At 46.5% G+C, this 19,692-nt stretch overlaps 1 protein-coding gene across 2 annotated transcripts in view; it reads left to right on the plus strand.

Moving 5' to 3' along the window:
• Nucleotides 1-215: 215 nt before the first annotated feature.
• Nucleotides 216-19,692, plus strand: part of atp2b4 (ATPase plasma membrane Ca2+ transporting 4) — a 106,373-nt gene continuing 86,896 nt past the window's right edge. For both annotated transcript variants that reach the window (XM_061219264.1, XM_061219261.1), the window contains exon 1: nucleotides 216-1,124. The gene's annotated coding sequence lies outside the window, so the exon portion shown is untranslated. The remainder of the gene's footprint in view (nucleotides 1,125-19,692) is intronic.

Here is a 19,692-nt window from a genome sequence, read left to right on the forward strand (position 1 = left end):
ATGTTGTATCAACAGGCCTACATTCTTGTTGAAAAATATTTTAGCTGTAGAATATATACTAAAGCACACATTCCGGTGCTTAGGTCTATTCAGAGGTTGCTGACATCCTTCCGATCCACCTTAAATGACTAATCCTAAAATGGTCCCTCCCTCCCACGCCTGCTCTCGTCTCTGACTCCGTCGCTACACCCCTCTGTCTCCCTCGATCTCGCTCTCCAGCCACGGCAGTCGGTGGATTGAGCTGCGCGCTGCTACTCTCCCGGAGTCCGGAGCCAGTCGGCGTTTATCCGTACACTTCCAACGCGGGTGTGCTAGCCAAGGAGCGTGAGGAAAGGGGAAGAACATAACTGGCCGAGAGAGGATAAAACATTTAAAACACGGAATCTTTTGTGTATTTGGAGCCGGACTGGACAGTCACCCTCTGGCGTAATAATTCCGATTTTGTTCTTCTGAGAGGGAGGGAATTGGACTGGTAACAGAGGCAGGCTTTTCCGTATACACAAATGCATACATTTAAATTATCGCTTCAGTTTCATTAAGTTGTTACAAGTAATGTTTGAATTTGCTTGATAAAGAATTGAGTTACACGAGAGTGACCACCACTGCGGAAGGGAAAATATCTTTTAAAAAAAACTGCTAATTGTTTTTTTAATCTGCACTACAGAAATGTTCGCTTTCTGTGTAATGCCAAAGTATTCCAGTTAGAAAACAGATTAAGAGGACACAAACACGAATTGTTTGTAAAGCTCCGAAGGACAGAACCTCGCTGATCTTTTTTGCAAATGCTGCCGCAAACAAGAATACATTTTTTCACGGATATTTCTCTTCCCCAAAGGAAGTTCCTGCTTTACTAAGATTTGCTTGTGGGTTATTTTTCTTACGGCGGCGTATGATCTGTAGCCTACTAGCAACCAGTTTAGAGAAGACGTTCTGCATTGACTGAGTAGCCTACACTGAGACAGAACGGGAATCCTCGTTTTTCACCTCTGAAAAAAACGGGACATTGGATTAAAAACGGACAATTAAACACTAATTTAAAGACCAAAAAAGTGAGAACATCCCTTCTTCGGTGGTCATGTGTGACACAGCCTGAATTACTGGTCCATCAGCATCGACGGAGCAAGGTTTGTAGTCGTTCACGTATTTTCCCCACTTACGCGGTATTTTCCACAGGTGTGTGTGCGTGTGTTCGGTGTGCGCGCGCCCAGTATCTGCTTTTTAACCGTCGCTTGCCTGGGAGAGCCTCACATTAGTTTGCTATGTTCGGTTGAATGTTGTCAAGCGACCAGAGAAACTGCAATTACACTGGTAGCGTTTCATCGCCAGATAAAAACGGCTGCATCCATACAGTACCTCGCCGTTGTGTTATAGGGAAGTTCAGTGCTCTATTATCCATTATTTGTGTGCTGTGTGAAGTGTTTTTTTACTAGTCATCTATCATTACCCAAAATTGTTCTTTTCAATGGGAGTGGCTGTAAGGCAAGGGGCTTACTTACACAATACATGCACTAAACTATTAAAGGAACGGGAAGGAAGGCGTGTGCTGTTGAAAAACAAGAGGACACTTACTGGCTTGAGTGTGTTCGTGAGTAGGGTACAGATCAGCTCACGCTGTATGTACAAACTACTGCGTTAAAGACATTAATATTTATTTTGTTTTGATCTCTATAGCGCTGTGCTGCGGTTATCTGCTTCATCGTAGTTCTGTGTGGTTGATACGTAACTTAACACTTGCCTTTCAGTCGTTTGTTGGGAATCCGTCTGTCTGGCTGTGTCTTTCTTGCCGTATTTAAATGCGTAATGTGTCAGTCTTTAAGACACCAGGGATTCGCGTGCGGCGCAGAACACCAAGCATCCGAGTTGTTTTCCCCGAGTGCAAGGCAGCGTTTGGACCGCAAAACATGTTTGCGTTATACCGGCAACGTTAAATGGAAAGCTGCCAACTGGATTTTCTAATAAACAAAATAGAAAACAAGTGGGTCTGGCGCCAGGGTGGTCGTGGTCGTACTTGTCATTGGGTTTTCCCTCTCTCGCCAACACAAGGTTATTGGATATTCTGGACAAGGATGTAGCCACGGCTATCGTGAGCCGCAGAAAACATTGCAATAGATACGTTATATTCCAGTAATATCAGCAAGACATACGTGAACAGTAGGCTGCTCTGCACCCCACCCCACTCACACACACACACACACACACACACACACACACACACCAACCAACCCCCCTTTTCCCTTAGGTGCCTTAAGGTGTATATCCTCATATACCCCCCCCCCCCCCCCCATTCATGCGTTTATCAGACACCTCTTCATGCCTTGGGTCACACATGGGACACTTTATGCTCTGTCGCACCACACAGGCAATATCCTAGCAGTCTCCCCGGTAGCCTGGTGGTGGGATGTTCAGTAGAAGTAGACCCTGCCCAGAACCAAAGATGAACCCCCATTTCTCTCTTTATGACTCCAGCTACGGCATGGATGGTTTGGGTTACAATCACGGTGTTACCAGCCGTTCTCATGTGTGTTCCAATGGTATACATTTTTTAAAAAGTACTGCATTTTTTAAGAAAATGGGGGGGAATCTGTCACTTTACATCAGATACGCATTTGGTTGTTGCTTAATGTATAGGCTGTATTCATTGATGCCACTTCAATTCTGTCTAGAGCATGATAAAAGGCATTCTGCAGTCAAATAATTATTTAAAAAAGAAAAGGAAAAAGAAGATAGATTTATTGCAGAAATGAAATGCATTCCTACGTGCCGGATAGGCTACATCCTGTAGACTAATTAAATTGGTGGTCTAATTTCTCATTTCCAGTGAACGGTGACTTGTCATTTTTACCGTAGTGCTGTTGGTACCTGGCAGGATCAGGGGCTGTTGCGCTGCATTCTTTGTGCAGTCGAACAGGGAGAGCCTGTTCTGGCGGGGGCAGTTTTATAGTTCCGCACATCGTAACCCATATTTTATTAGAGCAAAAAAAAATACTCATTAATTATTTACATTGCCATCGCCACATGATGGCAGATTCATGTAGAGTTCAGTTTTTGGGGACAAGTTCCTTTTTTTGATGTAGCCTACCCCAAGAAGATTATGTAAAACTATGGCATCGATGTAGGTTGTGTGCTATTTCTGCAGTAATATTGGTGTTGTGAGGAGAAGGGCTGAATCTTTGATGTGTTTTGGACAATAATGACCAAATTAATGTGCGTTACGCATGCAATTTGGTGCTCTTTGCCATGCTTACATTGCAGTCATATCCCCCCATCCCTGCTGCGTGCACAGTTCATATCTAACAATTACACATGGCCGTTTTCCAGCTTTTCACAAAGGAATAATTTCTCTCCCAAGATTCAGTCACAACACAGTTCTTTTTTCAGTAATTTCACATAATCTAGGGAAAGCCCACAAAACATGACCCCTCAATTGGTCCTTTGACACTCCCATTGTGTGAGGAGAGAAAAAATAAAAAATGAGGAAGAATGACTCCTGGATTTTTGGGTTTTGCTGAACACACCTGGTTTTACTGAATGGAAGTGCTTTGTAATATCTCATGGTGATCATTCTCAAAAATGCCTGAGGAGAGGTTATCAGTGAAAAGTGATTTATGACACCTCTTACCACTGAAACCTGTGGGGCTGGTGTTCATTCTTCTTTGGAGTAACCAATCTGTAATCTTTTCATATAAAAAAGAAAAGGTGTCAATGCCTTCTCAGGATGGCATTTGTGTAGCGATATCGATTCAATGAGCTTGTGTTCTTAAACTGCTCATCTATATGCTGTTTTGCAATGGTTGTGGCAGGTGCAACATTCCCACCACATATTCAAATATGATGACGCACACACAGGGACTTGTATTACACATATGGAAGAGCCAGTGCCTTAAATCCAAAAAGCATCTTTAAAATGAGGTTTGATATGTGTCCCTGTATTGCCATGTCAGAAGACATTGTTGGTTATCTCTAGGCAGTCTTCTTTCTCCAAAATACTCTTAATGCTAGATTATCCTATAAGAAAAGTATCAACAAACTTTTGTGACCACCAGTCACCACAGATATTGTTACATCCACCAAAACTGAAAGAAAAATGATGGATACCCACTTTAACAGTTTAGGCATTTAGCAGACACATGTATCCAGGGTTCACCAACACATTTTAAATGGTTTAAATGCAGCCCTTTGGTACAGCTGGTTATTTACTGAAGCAGCCCAGGTTAAGCACCATGCCCAGAGGTACTTTGGCAGTTTCCCATCTGGAGTCAAACCTACAGCATCGCAGACCTGGCTTCCTCACCGCTAAGCTACACCGCTAGTGTGCACAGCCAGCATTGAAGACCAAAGCCCAGCTAACACAAAATGTTCTCACAATTTAACTCAAATGTTTTGTCAGTGTTGGCACAACATTGCAGCAACAATGTGTGAACCTTTTATGTTAGGCTGTTAGCGCTGGCCAAACTTCTTTTGGGAAGTCCATGGCTCAATCGTCTTTGAGGCACTGTATTTTTGTAACAAATAAAATTATTAATTTTCATGTTAAACCATTTAAACCTAACAAATACAAATATATCAAAAGGTCTAATTCTATGTAAGATCTCAGTTGAGATTCAAGGCACTTGAGATTCATTAAGCATTTAGCAGGACATTTTCTGCACATACTGTTTTTTAGATATTTTCTCTTGAACCACTCATTACCATAATTCCTATTGAACAGTATTGGCAGGAAAACACGAGCACTCATTTGGACATGAAAGACGTTCCTTCTGCGGATATTTATTGTGTTTTATTTAGCAAAATACGGAATGTTCGAGTGAGTTATGATGTCATCTGGTGTCAGGCTTTCAACATTCCTCCGGAAGTAGAGGGCTGGATAAAGTGACCGTGCACACTCGTATATGTCCGGTCACCTTTTACCCTTTGCCATTTTTGACTGTCCGATTCTTCATGTTATTTACTGCTGGCTTTTCCTGGTGGCCTGCGCTAAGACGGGCTGCGATGTAGGGTCTGTTCCGTGAGGGTCAGTTGTAGGCTTTACGTAAGTCGGAGGGAGGAGGGTTTGTTTGGAGCGGTAAGACGGTTGCGTCTCTGTTGCTGCACCAGGCTGAATTAATTTATTACTGTGCAGATCAAGCTGTGTTTACTTTAGCAGCATCTGTTCGCTCTAATTAAGAGGCACTTCTTAGCTCTGTTGTGACGACACGGCTGAACTTGGGCCGGGGTTAAGGGGGAAAAACAACAACAACAAGACACGGCGCTAGATTGGAATGGGATTTTCCCTGGGCGAGGTCATTCGTCCAAGGATGGAGTGGGGTGTGGTGCTCTTTCGGGATTGGCTGATCGGCGTGGCGCGTACAGACGCCATTCGTCCTCTGCGTGGGAGGTGCGGGCAGGCTTCCGCTCTGCAGGCGAGGCTCCACAGTGGTTCCCCGCACCTCGGCCGACACGCCCGCCTTTCTCCCAAATCTTTCCCAGGAAGCTCCTCTCCCCTCCGTCCCTCCCGCAGATGAAATTTTCGCTCTTTAATTTCCGCTCTAAATTTTGGTCTGCCACGTAATCCGCATAGCGGGGTAAAGCCTGCGGGCCTCCCGGGTGCGGGGAGATTAGTCGCTCCGGTGGGACGGAGGGATCCTGGCCGCAGTAAATAAAGTTTCTCTCCCTCCTAATTGCCTCTTAGTTTACCGTTAGCAGAGCCATTAATAGGTGTGCCAATCAGAGAGTCGGGGACGTGGTGCGTCGACATGGGAGTTCAGGTGTCTCGTAATGAAGCACCTGCTGAACAATGCCACGGCTCCCACACGCTGACGGTGCTTACGTCTGCTGAATGCCAACGAACCCCCGACGATGCGCTAGTCTCTCATCGGAATGTCGAACGGGACGCCGCCTTCAGCTTTGCGCGACGGCGCGTGAAAAACAAACAAATAAATGAGTCTCTTTGCGTTGGAGCGCCTTGTTAGCCGGCGTTGCGTGCCTCTCGGAAGGGCCGGAGCTTCTGCCGTGTCTCGGGCCAGATTGCCGGCTCTGCCCAAGGAGATGAAAGTTGTGACTGTTGAACTCGACGGGAGAACGTGCTTAGTTTACGCATCGGAGTGGCCCTGGAGCCCGTAATGAGGTCAGATGTTTATTCGATGATGTGTGAGGGCAATGCGAGGCCTGGCCTCTGGCACGCCATCCTTCAGACACAGATAACCCCGCACCCTGTCACCTTTTCTGTGGGTTATACCCCTACCCTACCCCAAAAGATAGCTTTCCTTCCAGTCAGCCTTCCAGGGAACATGTGAGGGACAATGCACTGCAAAAGAAGTCTGTCTTAACGAGTAGAAAAGTAGAAAGTATTAGCATAGCTTGTTTTAAGTTTCTCTTTGCTTGTCGTGAAGTTTTCCTACCCCACTGGCAAAATCGTGGAATGAGTCAAACTGCCTTACCTCATTGACAATATTTTAAAGTCATTTAGCAAAAAAAGTCAAAGTAAAAATCTGATTTTAAGTCTCAATATAAGATAGCATAAAATGCTTGTTGAGACTTATTTCTTGGTTTTTGCAGTGCAGAGGCTGCCTTTTGTACTAAAAAGTTGTTCCAGGCATGCTTGAGTTCTGAATGTAATCACTGCTCAACAGATGTGTGTCTGGACGGTTGTGTCTGTGAGTCCTGGAAGCCTTACGACAGAAATTGAGCAAGGGGTACAGAGGGGAAGACTCTATGTATGCACCCTGATCAAAACAATATAAAATAGAAGTCAAATGAAAGCTCCCACACGCCCACCCGTATGGAGTTGCATAACTGGTGTTGATGGTTAGCGACTCCCAGCTCTGCAGCTCCCAGCCTGGTGGGCTGAGGAGCGTGGGCTTCCTGTATAGGCTGGGCCTGGCTTTGTCATAAAGCCACAGCCGGGTTTCAGGAAGAAAACACAGGAGGGAATGCAGGACTCTTCTCTTCCTCTGCTATGGAGTGAGAGAGCTGACCTGGGTTAAATGCGTATTTGTTTTGGAATACTTTTCTACACTTTACTGAGCTTGTCTGGTATATTGGAATCTATGAAATAGCTTACTTTCTTAAAGTTCAGACCCCGCCTTCTGGTCCTTTTGTTTGGCTCCAGGCAAGATCAATTGAGCACAGAGAAGTATCTGATTCTAAAACAATTACGTATTTCACCCAGGTCTGGAAAAGGGATGATGATGATGATGATGATGATGATGACGACGACGTAGTGACACAAGGGTTTGCATGGTCAGTGCATGGGCAGGGCAGGAGAGAGGGGCACTTTGGCCTTTAGTTCTGTTGGTTTGGGTGGTATCAAGGGCTCAGATCCGCCCTGAGAAAAGGCCCCTGGATGTTGTAGCGGGGGCATGCTTCAGTGGGTGCTGGGGGTGAGAGAACTTTGGCGTGCCTGCCTCCGGGGCACTTGCTTTCGGTCTGGATGAGGCAATAAGTCCCCAGGCTGGACTATTGCTTCCATTGTGTCAATTGTCACAGAGAACTGGTAGGGGCCTTTCCACTCGACGAGGGCTGCATGATAGGCTGTATCGTATATTTATCATCATCGAAATATGAACATGCAAGATAAACACATTGCAGAAGACTGCTTGAACTGCGATTAATAGTATTTATTAAATGTTATGTTAAATTGATTGGCTATTCATGTGCAATTTGTTCAATCAAAGCAGTTGGAAATAATGTATTTTATATTTTTTTGTTCAGTGGGCATTGGCTATTTATTGTCTGGGGTCTATGTCAGCAGTGTACCTAAAGCAGACATTAGAACTGTGCAAATTGAAATATTTGTTTATCACAAGTCATATCGTCAGCGCGATATTCAACAACGTTATGGCATGCTGTATATTTTCCTCATATTGTGCAGCCCTACAGGAGACGTGGGTGCACTTTGAGTCTCGCGGGCATGGAGAAATGAGCCAATGCCATGTTGGATAAAAGGCCAATTTCATCCAATGATGCATTTACTCCCCGCTTCCAGAATCTATCATTGGATGAAATTGCTGTTTTTGCACACAGAAACCACAAAGTGATGGCGACACAGAAGGGCACCAGATATTGATTCTTTTAGAGAATCATACCACACATTACAGTGGCCAGCCCAGCAAATTGAAAAGCGACTTGATGGGACTGGTTGTTGCAGCCCAGCAGGATGTGAAGCCTAGCTATCTTTTCACGCCTGTGAAGTAGCAGCTAGCGCATTTTACTCGCGTTTTCGCGAAGTGCATTAATGGAGCCTTGGAAGAAGATGAAGAGCGAAGTCTCTTGGGACTTTCAATCTGTCACCGGGGACGTACGCCTGGTTACAGAGACAGCTGACGTCGACAAATAGACCAAATTTCTTCATCAAGGCAGCGTGGGGAACTCAGAACTCGTCAGTCGGGCGCTAAGCTTCAGAAGCGGACGATCCACATCTTCCCTTCTCCTCTGTTCCTCTCCCGTCTCCCAAGGTGATCAAACCCTGAAACAGCGTGCCGCTTGATTTAGCTCAAACCGGTGGACCAGAGAGGAGCAGCCGCTCAAACTTGACAGATGCAACTCTTTGGGGCCAACTCCCCAGCCCCCCCTCTGTAACTTTCCCCCCTCAACAGACCTTCTTTTTGACAAAATAAACTCCTAATTGTTTAATTGTGCCAGAATCTCTGCGCTCACTCTGCCAGGTTCTACGCAAGAGTGATCTTCTGGGCCACTGAAATATGTATTGAAGCCTCTAAGGTGAAGCCGGTATCCGTCCAAAAGTCTGGTCTGGAACACATGGTCCCCGAGGGAAAGTGTTCTGCAAATCCTTAGCCTTAGCATCGGCATTCCCAGAGAGAGCTGTTGCTTAGAGAAGTTATTTCATAAAGTGTGGTTTACCATCTTTGAGCGTCAACCGTATAAACCAGAGGCAAACAGGATGGAACGGCAGAGGAAGTGCTGCTGACTTCATTTTTTCCTGCTCAGGGGGAGTTCAGCGGCAGTGGAAAACCTGCCGCTTGATAGATGCTGCAGCCCTTGCAGAGCTCCCCCCTCCCCCACATACGCTCAATTAGCGGCATTTGCTCCACATTGTTAGAAGTGTACATGCTGACGGTGTCTCTCTGTTCCGGCACGGCACTCAAACTTCCCTGAAGGAGGTTGGGAAGTGCAATCAGACCGGCGCGGTGCAGAGGCCTGATAGGGAGAAGAGGGGGAGACAGGCTTATGAATAGCGAGAGATGGAGTAAAGAGGATTAGCCTCCCGGTGCGAAAAGGCCCATCATCAGATACCGTCGGCTGCCTAATTAAAAATCTCATTAAATCAAAGGTAGCTGCGTCAATAATAAAAGAAAAAAAAAACATTTCCTCTTCTTGAAGAAGGCCTTCCGATGTACTCAAGACAGAACTGGGGAGGGGGGGGGGGTGTGTTTGTGTCAACCTTCTTTACCTGGAAGGTATATCGGGTCTTGTGCATTAAATGTTATATTGTTATTATAATGTTATTATTTTTGTTATATATTTTTTGTAACTTTTCCACAAGCTCATCCAGTGTTATTCCTCTGAGAACCGGCTGCCTGTTGCTAAGCAATTAGCCGGTGTCGCACGAGCCTCAGTTCCCTGCTGCGGTTTCCTGTCACTCACCATAGACGGTGATCTGTGATTGGCCGGTCCCTGCAGGTAAAATGTACCAGGCATCACACTGATCTGTGATTGGCCAGTCCCTGCAGGTAAAATGTACCAGGCATCACATTGATCTGTGATTGGTCTGGTCCCTGCAGGTGAAATTTATATGATTGGCTGATCCCTGCAGGTAAAATGTACCAGCCATCTGTGTCCTGACTGAACCCCCAGTAGGCTTTTCTATTTAAAATGATACAAACATGGAAAAAACAAAATCTGTCTTCAAAGTCCTGAGTGTGTCCCGGAATTTTTCTAAACATAGTTTAACTACTATGTAACATAAGCTGCTGTCACTTCTCAGAAGGGCACGAGGGATTTTGTCCAAGAGTGAGAACCGGGAACAAGGAATTCTCTGGTGTGAAATGCTGAGTAACAAGGTCAGCCAGATTTTATGTGGCTTTTTTTTTTTTTTTTCACCCTTTTGCCACTGTTTGCCACTGTTTGCCACTGTTTGCATTTGCCAGTTGGCAGATGATATGTCTTAGAGCGCCTGCAGTGTGTGATGTAAGATCAAACTTTGATATTTCCTGCCATAATTTTAATTGGCTGTCAGGTAGCAAATTCCTCGACAGGAGTAACACTACTACTCTCACCCTGAAGGGAGTTTACTTTGACACAGCGACACACGCATGCATGTAAACACACACACACACACACATGCACACACCCTTTACTATCGCTGTATCTCTCAAACACACAAACCCTTACCTCTGGAGTGCAGGCATTATTGAAACACAGCCATTCAAGCTTACTATAGATTTATCGAGAGTACATTTTTCAGCTTTTAGAGCTTATTAAGAAATATCAAATCACCCAGAATTCCTATGCAAAGCCTTCTGGATTCATTTATATCTGCCATTTGCCGCGTTGAGTATTAGTACAGGAGGAACCTGAACAAGGTTTCTTTCCTCACATGTGTCATGTTCTGATATTTGAAACTTTCCTTATCAGAGCACTCGTTTGTTTGTTTGGTTATTTGTTTCTCGCCATAGTGCTCTCTTTCTCCCTCTTTCTCCCTCTTTCTTGCTCTGTCTCACACACTCTTTCTCTATCTCTCCCCCTCTCATTAGCTATCCTCTCTCTCTTGCTCTCTCTCTTGCTCTCTTGCTTGCTCTCTTGCTCTCTCTCTTTCTCTCCCTCTTTCTCTCTCTATTTCTCTCTCTCTTGTTCTCTCTCTCTGGCTCTCTCCCGCTCTCTGTCCTCCCCCTCCTGAGTTAGAGGCAGTTGTTTGTGTCCCTGAGGTGTGGGGCAAACACGCGGTTCTAATTTAGCGGCCGGGCAGCCCGCCAGTTGGGAAACTCTTTGGGGTGAGGTGCCTCCTGCCACCCTCGCCTCTCCAGCTCACCCCCCCCTTCCTCCCCTGTCTCTCTCTCTCTCTCCCTCACTCCCTCCTCCCTCTCTCTCAAGGTCTGACTCAGGCTCACTGGCAAGGTTTAATCTGTAGAATGGCAGCTATATCCCCTGTTGGGACCCCTGACTTGGCTGGACGCCGTCGAAGTGAGGACAGTTTGTGTAAGCTGGACACTTGGACGTGGCCTCACAAGGTTGAATTGAAATGCGTGGAATGGCCTCACCCAGCTGTAGATATTTACTATGCTGCGTGTTGCCATAACGAGGAGAGGCATTGTAATTTGTCCGCTTTCATGTAAAGCCAAGAAAGACGTAAATAAGTGTGTAACAAGCTCCTCGTTACCGCCGTGTTCCTGCAGCAGAGAGGGATACGGTGCTGCCTACGAGCACACCATTTTTTCAGAGGCTTGTCACGAAACGGAACGTGTCTCACTCGGGTTGTGGAAAATCGGGTGTGGCGTTCAGGCATTGTTTCGCCGCACAATGCAACCGCAATTCCTCATCCCTGGGCTCATTAGAGTCCGCAACAAGGAGGCTCACCCAAGAAGTATATATTTCTGGGTTTGTTTTCCTCCTGAACGTATTAATCGGTATGTTTCTGAGCAGGCTGTGCCGTTGAGTGTCAGAGACATGGGTTTGGCGTCCCCTCCCTGCATGTGATAATTGAGTTCAATTTTAGCCCAGCTCAAGCTGTGCTTGTTTAGCTTGCCTCTGCACAAAGGAAACGCTGTCATGGAACTCACTGGGATTCCTACATCGCTAAGTTCGTTAGAATGTTTTTCGCAATTCGTTTTAATTTCAGAGGTCAGGGGCTCCCCCACACACACACACACACACACACACACACACGCCGATCCCTCGTCTCTTTGCGGTAAACAGGAGCGTTCAGTTTCGCAGAGTTAGCCGCTGGAAATGGAAAAACATGTGAGAGGGTCGGTTAAGAAAGCGCAGCGAGAATGGGCCTTTGTCAGTGGTTTCCCAAGTTCCCTTTCCCCCCCCCCTGACCCTCCCCCCGCGTCAGGCCAGCTGTTGGGCTGTTGGAAAGTGACATGAGCAGCAGAAGGGGCCGAGCCACATGCCCCGTCGCGGGGCCTGAGCTGCCGCCTGCGGCCTCCTTCCCCTCCGCATTACCTCATCCCAGGGCCGGGCCATGCCAGCAGGGGGAAACCAGCAATGTTCCACATCTTCAGCCATCTTGTGACCGTCCAGGAAAAACATGAGGAACCGTCACCTGAGTGTGACTCCATTTACCCCCCCCCCCCCCCCCCCCCTCAGTGAACTTCTGCTCTCAGCCCGGGCACTGATCTCTCTCTCTGTTTCATTCTTCTCTTTCTTCTCTCTTTCTCTCTCCACTCATTCTCTCTTCCTTCAGTTTTTGGATGTCAGCAAAGTGGCTTGTGTTGCACAAAAACATCTGTGTTTTTTTTTTTAGTTCTGTTTTTTTTTTTCTGATAATTTGAATAGCAGCAGGCTACTTAACTATCACCCGCTTCCTCATAATCATTATTGTATGACTTTCTGTGTTTCTTTTTTGAACATCGATAACGGCCGGGTTTTTTCGAGGTATTGAATTAGGTGATGGCAGAAGTACTGCTGGTCTTTGAAATGTCACCAGGACTGTTTCCCGGTGATTAGACGGTGATTAGTATGTTGTCCTCAGGATCTCTCTATGACCATTGATCTTATAAGGCAGGCATTCTGCCCTGAAGGCTGTAGTCATGTGATCATTCAACGGCTAGATCAGCTTGGTTCAACCTTGTTCTTAGATACTAGCAGTGCCGTAGATTTTCATTTCAATCCGAATACCTCATTCAACAGCTAGAGCGGGGCTGCTCAACCCTGTTTCTGGAGATCTGCTATCCTGTAGGTTTTTATTTCAACCCTTACAAAGCACATCTCATTCAACAGCTAGAGCAGAGCTGTAATTAGCTGAAATGAAAACCTACAGGATGTTAGCTCTCCATGAACAGGGTTGGGCAGCCCTGATATCTTGTTTGAATGTTCTGTAGCTGCAATAATGGAGCCCTGTGTTGTTAATCTAAATTCTGTATGAATGCCTCTCTCTAAGTGCTCTGACTACTTGCATGGATGATAATTGCTTATTTTTTGCTGGGTTCTTCATTGAATGTCAGCAAGAGACAATACTAGTTGTCCTTTTTTTGCATGTGCATTCAAATATCGTTATACATATTCATAGCCCAATTGATCATTCATATCCTGTCCAATTATCTGAACAGGCAAATAGTCTTACCCCTTGGTTGGATGCCCTGTTTCTCTATGTGGAACAGGGGTGTCCAATCTTACCCGAAACACACACCCCGTGTGGGTGCAGACCATTATTAGTTGAATCAGATGTCATAGTAGTGCTGAGCTAAAGCAAAAACCTGCACCCACACCAGCCCTTTCCGTGTACAATTGGACAGCGATGATGTAGAAGGTGCCCTGGCTCCTCTGGAATTGAAAACGGAAGGATCCGGCATTCTCAGTTAACCTTTGACCCACCACCCCCCGCTCCCTGTGCATCAGACGTATGAGGCTCCAGTTCCAGAGGCCCGGCGGCCATCTTGTAGCCCCGGGCTGTAATCAGCCTGTCGCGCTGCAGATGTGTTATGGCAGCGATGATGACCGAGCTCATGCACGGGCTCGATCAGAGGAGACTTATACAGCCAGCAGACGGGGTGGCGTTTCCCTGAGAAACGAGCAGCCTTAATGCTGAGCTGGTGTGCGCTTCTCCTTGTTTATGGTAACTGTGGTGCAGTCATAACCGTTAACCTCGCTGTTTTATTTAAACCTGAATAAGAGAGATGAAGGTTAAGAATATGTATGGCCAGCCGTGTGCTTTTCTCATACGATGACGTTTAAGTGAGTTCGCCATGCTACTGTGCGGTAGCAGCCAAACTGCAAAGTAAAAATAATAAATGTAAGAATTTAGCTAATTACATTTTCCAAAGAAACATCCGCAAATAGTTTTTTCATGATATATACAGTATATACATCATTTAGATTAAATCTATTTACATAATCCAATTTTGATGTCCCTAACTGAACATTATAATGCTGATCCACTGTCTCAGTCAGTGCTGGTGATATACAGTAATACATTGTTCTAGAACACTGACTAGAATTTTGGAAAAAAGCATTCCAAAGAACCTACTAGGGTTTATACATGTACTGTAAATCCAATGCAATTTATAATGAATTGGGGAACGGGGGGAATGCTGTTCAGCATATTTAGAAATGATGAAAAATTATACCTGGCCCATATATGAATCACTATACAACCTCACATTGTGATATTCCAAGGAGTGCCATTATCTAATAAGGCACTCCTAAGTAAGCAAAACCTTGTCACCAATCTGCCATGTTTACATTTGGTTGATTCATTGTATCAGAGATATCATGACTCATAACCTAACAATACTTCAGACGCACAAATTGTTATTTTTTTATTAAGTTTTTATTTATTTATAAACCTGTTAGTAAAACTGTTGTATCATTGCAATAATATACTCAGTCGTGCCATTCCATGTGATATTGGCACAGCTGTGCTAATCTACAGCACGCAGCCTCTGGTCATCGATCAATAATCAGCCCTTCTGAGAAATTATTACCCCATAAATACTCTCAATTTGATCTGGCAATGAGCATTTCCAAACCTCCGGGAAAGTGGTTATGCCCAGACAGATCTAAGGCTGTACATTATGCACTGTAAAGATTAACCTTATATTATTTGTTGATTCATAATCTACTCAATACGATGTGAAAACTGAAAATAGAATTTCCAGACTGCAGATTCCCTTTGGAATATAGATCTAATTAATTTCAAGGTCTCTGGAACAGATAATGAAATTTGGTGGAATGAAAGGCAGAGATGTTGTTTGGCTGGACGTTCCGAACGCCGGCAGGCAGATGGCCTTCGCAAATGGCGAATTTCTGCGCTCTTTTTTTCCCCTGTTGTCGCGGAGAACAATCCGAGGTGACCTTGACAGATTGGGTAGGGTGCGCAGTCACTGTGGGCGGGGCACCCCGCTGATACGGGGCTTCTTGGGAAAAGAGGGCCGGCGAGGCTGCAGACGCTCCAACGCCTGGACTTATCGCGCGTCCGCCCCGCGGCCACCCTCAAACCGCTGTCTTTTAGAAAATTCTGCCTCCGGTTCGCCGGCTACGGTGCCGATTTAAAAGCGTATCGAAGCACGCAAGCGTTTCGTAATATTCCTAAAAACCTGTTTGCTAATCGGGCTGAGACGTGACAGCGTGCACGTGCGTAGCGCTTGGCGTGTCGTGCCGGTCTGCTGTACGAAAGTCGCTTGAGGTGGTAAATGTTACATGTGCTGTGTGCTGATAGGCTGCCGGTGCCCTACTGGTCTCTGACTGGTGTCTGACAGTGATAAGAATATCAGAGTGTCTGTGTCTGTGTCTGTGTGTGTGTGTGTGTATGTGTGTGCTGGAGGGACACGCGCTCTCGTCTGTGATCTTTCGCACCTCTTCGAGTGTCGCTTTGGTTCAACTTTGTTGGTGGCGGAGTGGTCGGGAAGCGGGGCTTGTACACTTGTAGACTTCTGTCCCAGCAGGGCTTGTAGACCTCTGGCTGTAGACTTCTGTCCCAGCTGGCGCACTGCCCCTCAGTCTCTGAGCGAAGAGACCGCTTGAGCTGAAGTGCCTCAGCACATGTCCAGCTGTGTTAAGGACTGTATGTGAAAGAGGAAGGTCTGCATGTGTCTGGTAATGTAATGTCATTTCCCTGTTAGATGTTTTTCACTGTTCCCTGCGTACCTGAAAGAATGCACAGACAGGCACAGACACACATGCTCACTCTCACTCTCACTCACACACTCACACTCACACTCACACTCACACTCACACTCACACTCACACTCACACTCACACTCACACTCACACTCACACTCACACTCACACTCTCACTCTCACAAACAAAACACAAGCGCTAGCTGGTTACTGGGGCAGACATTCCTAACAAGCTCGCGGAAACGAAAGGGGCTTGGATGTAATACCGGTGACATTTTGCTGGAAAGGCCTCTTTGCTCTTGAATAATAAGGGCAGTTAAATTCACATCCCCCCCCCCCCCGGCCTCCCTCGCTCGCCTGAGGCCAGGATAGTGATCTGATTTTCCGCACTCTCCCGGGTGGGCAGATGATGTCACTGAGGGGTGGGTCATTTCGGGAGGCTGGGAGGGCGTGTTAGCTGCCGTTCGTTCAGGGTGTGGGACAGCGAACCACAGTGATGTGCGGTACCCAGGCCAGTGGCGGGGGTGATTAGGCGGTTGAAGCGTTGGGTGTAGCCGGACGCAGTGAGGCGTATGGGCTCCAGCAGATCCGGCTGAGAGGAGCGTGGTGCGTGCCCCAAGCTCTCTCCATGTTCCAGGGCTTCACTGAGCTCCAGGGGGCCCGGAGCTTGTGTGTGGCCTACCAGGGAGCCTGGCATTTTCCCCTGGCCTGGAGCGGCAGATAAACCGCTGGACTGTTACAAATGGAGCTGGAGTAAAACGTCTAGCCGTTCCGTGGAAAAAGCCCCGAGACCCGTCGGAACTGCCGAGCCACGCCGTCTCCCGCTCTGTCCTCATTCCCGCTGATACCTGGGAAATGATGGTTGCCGAGCGCTCGAGAGGCAGCTTGAGCTCCAATTAAGGTCTCGTACCCAAACTCGGTCATTACACGCGTGCCAAATTCTGACAGGATTTGCACGCTGTTTGTTCTGGGAACTTCATTCTCCTGTATGCCTAGTTGGAGCTGATGGCTCATTTCACTCGCTTAGTGACTAAACCACAAATTAAAAAAGGCTTGTCTTCTCCCGAGTCCCGAGTCACCATATCCTGATATCTCTCGCAATCATGCTCACGACTCTTGGTTTAACAAGCAGAATTCCAGGACGTTGTGTTTCTGACGCGGCCATTGTGTGGAGGTACAGGCTTCGGAAGGCTCTTGTGTGCGTGCGTCCGTGTGCATGCGTGTGATTTATAATTAAGAGAGATCCCGCAAGCTTGTTCTCCCATAATAACCCATGTCCAGCACTGAGAGTCCCCTGACCAAATCATGTTGTCATTAGGAGATTGGGAGTCTAGCGCGATTATCAGAGATCCCACACACACACACACACACACACACACACACAGTCACTTGTGTTGGTCCTCCATGGGCCTCCACACGTTTCCTGGTGAAGTACTTCAAGTTATTTACGCAAGGCCGAGGAGTGGGACTCTGAAGCGCGTGGAGTTGGCAGTCACGCTCGCCCGGTTCTGGGCTATTTGGAATCGACGAACGGATCTCCTCCACGGGGGTTCCTGGAATTCCACACACACAACCGCTTCCGAAAAAAAGGGAAAAAAAGAAAAAAGATATCTGAGAATCGAATCTGGCCAATATTTCAGAGCCCCAAGCAAGCTAGGCCTTAATGTGTGGAGTGTCCAAGGGAGCTCGTGTTACACTGCTGGATGTAATGCAATCGGGACAAAATGGCTGTCCTTGTTCTGAGAATCAGTTTAACCGAAGCAAGGTTTGCTATAGGCAGAGAGTGGGGTGTGGGGGGAGGGGGGGTTCTCATTTACTCCCCTGGCTCCCCCTCTTCTGTTAGTTTTTTCTACCAAGTCCTACCCATAATTCCAGAGGGTGGGGTGGAGGACGTGTTTGGGGACGGGGGCTAATGAAACATTTGAACCCTCGGCTGCCCTGCTGAGATAACCAGACCGGTTCCGTCTGGGTGAAGCGAAAGGGCAGCGAAGGCCCGTGTTAGCATTAGCGTTAGCCTCTCAGCTGAGCGACAAGCTGCCTCCCAGTGATGGAGCCCCTGGAAACAGGCAAGAGGCACTTTGGAAATGAGTGACGCCAGCCAGCCAGAGGGCTTTTTGCTTTCTCCGACCGCAGACAAGGTCAGATTATCTCTTAACTCTGCCATTTCAAAATTATACCACGGTGTCGGTTAAGGACATCCTGCCCGAGAGCGTACCTTTTATCGGTTTCCTTTTGATTGGTCACCAGTGTCACCTAGATTAAAAAAAAATGTTTTGCCTTATAAAAAAAAAAAAAAAAAACATTTGCTAATGTGTGTCAGGGAGAATATTCACCTGCTTTGTAGCACTATAAAAGAACCAAGTTTGGCCTTGGAAAGCTGCTTAGTTGTATTCTGTAAAAAGAAACTTCAAGCTCGATACTTTCGCTTTTTCTTTTTCAAATATAAAAAGGGACATTTATAATGCACTGCAGATTCCAATTAGATATGCTTATCGAATAATAAGTGTGGCTGCCTTTTTTTTGTGAATGGCCTTAGGTGTAGTATAATCAGTGTTTATGCCTCTCTGCCTGTATGTGAAATGTAGACAGAGCTGGTTGGATGCACTGCTCTGTAAACAGAGTGCATTCTGGGAATGGCATCTCCACCGGGGGCCTCCCTCGCTGGCTAAATCAAAGCTGCCACCTCTCTTTGAGGACTCAGGCTCGTAATTAATGGCATTTGTGTAATTGAGACGGCCTACTTCCTTCTAAAGTGCACAGATGCTTTGGCACTTCAAAGCCCTCGCCCTTCAAAGGTTCCGCTCATGCCGGGCAGGTGAAGATGGAGGGGAGTGTGGGGGTTCACGCAGAGCAGCTCGAGCTGTTGGGGGGCACAGTTTGGGATTCGATTTGAAGTTTCCTCGATCTGAAGGGACGGTCGGGTGTGCTAGTCTTGTAGAAGAGCGTACCAAAGTCCTACATCCCAGTTTATGCTGAAGGCTGAAAAGAATTTGGAGCCCCTCAACCCAACCCAACCCAACCCAACTCATTATTATTATTTGTATTATTATAAAAATAATAATAATAAAACATTTAACCAGGGTATTCACAATGAGAGTGGCGTATTTTTGAGGTGAGGAAACTGGAGTACCAGGAGGAAACCCGTGAAAACACAGGGAGGATCCAGCCAACCTGGACTCACTCACAACCTTTTTCATGCGAGGAAACAGTGCTAACCATGCCACCAATAATCCCACACGCAACAGACAACAGCAAGAGTATCCCAGAATCCCACAACCCGTATGCAGGGTCACATTATAGTATAAAATGGCTGTTGTATTCAGTGTACGGTTCAGATCTCAGTCTCGGTCTCTGGGCTGGTTTCTTGCGTGTTCTTTCCGAGGCTCTGTAGGCCTGCTTTGTGGAGCATCCTTTGGCAGCTTTTAATTTAACGGCTGTGCCGCAGTAGCAGTTGGCGGGTTCCTGAATGTCAGCGGTACGTCGGTTGGTCGGGTAAATGAAAGGGGGAGTTCATCTGGCCGCTGCGGTCGATTTTCAGTATGGAGCGTCGAGTCTGAGCACGTTAAGGGCCTGGTGATTAGACGCAGCAAGTCCTGATCAGTGCGAATACTCACGCTTCTGAATTGGAACTGGTTTGAAATGACCACTTTTGAGTGGATCAGTAGTTTCTGAGATACTCAAACCACCCTGGCACCAATAATTATTCCACGGTCAAAGTCACTTAGATCACATTTCTTCCCCATTTTGTCTGAAACAGCTGAACCTCTTGACCATGACTGCATGCTTTTATGCATTTAGTTGCTGCTACATGATTGGCTGATTAAATATTTGCATTAAGAAGCTGGTGTACAGGTCTATCTAATAAAGTGGTCACTGAGTGTATTCTTTTAGTTCCTGCAATCTGTTCTGTTTCTAATGTTAGGGTTCCTCAAAATGAGTGCAGGAGAAAGAGCATCTTTGATCTCCCTGTTAGGG

The sequence above is a fragment of the Conger conger genome, chromosome 14, assembly GCF_963514075.1.
Source record: "Conger conger chromosome 14, fConCon1.1, whole genome shotgun sequence".
NCBI lineage: Eukaryota > Metazoa > Chordata > Actinopteri > Anguilliformes > Congridae > Conger > Conger conger.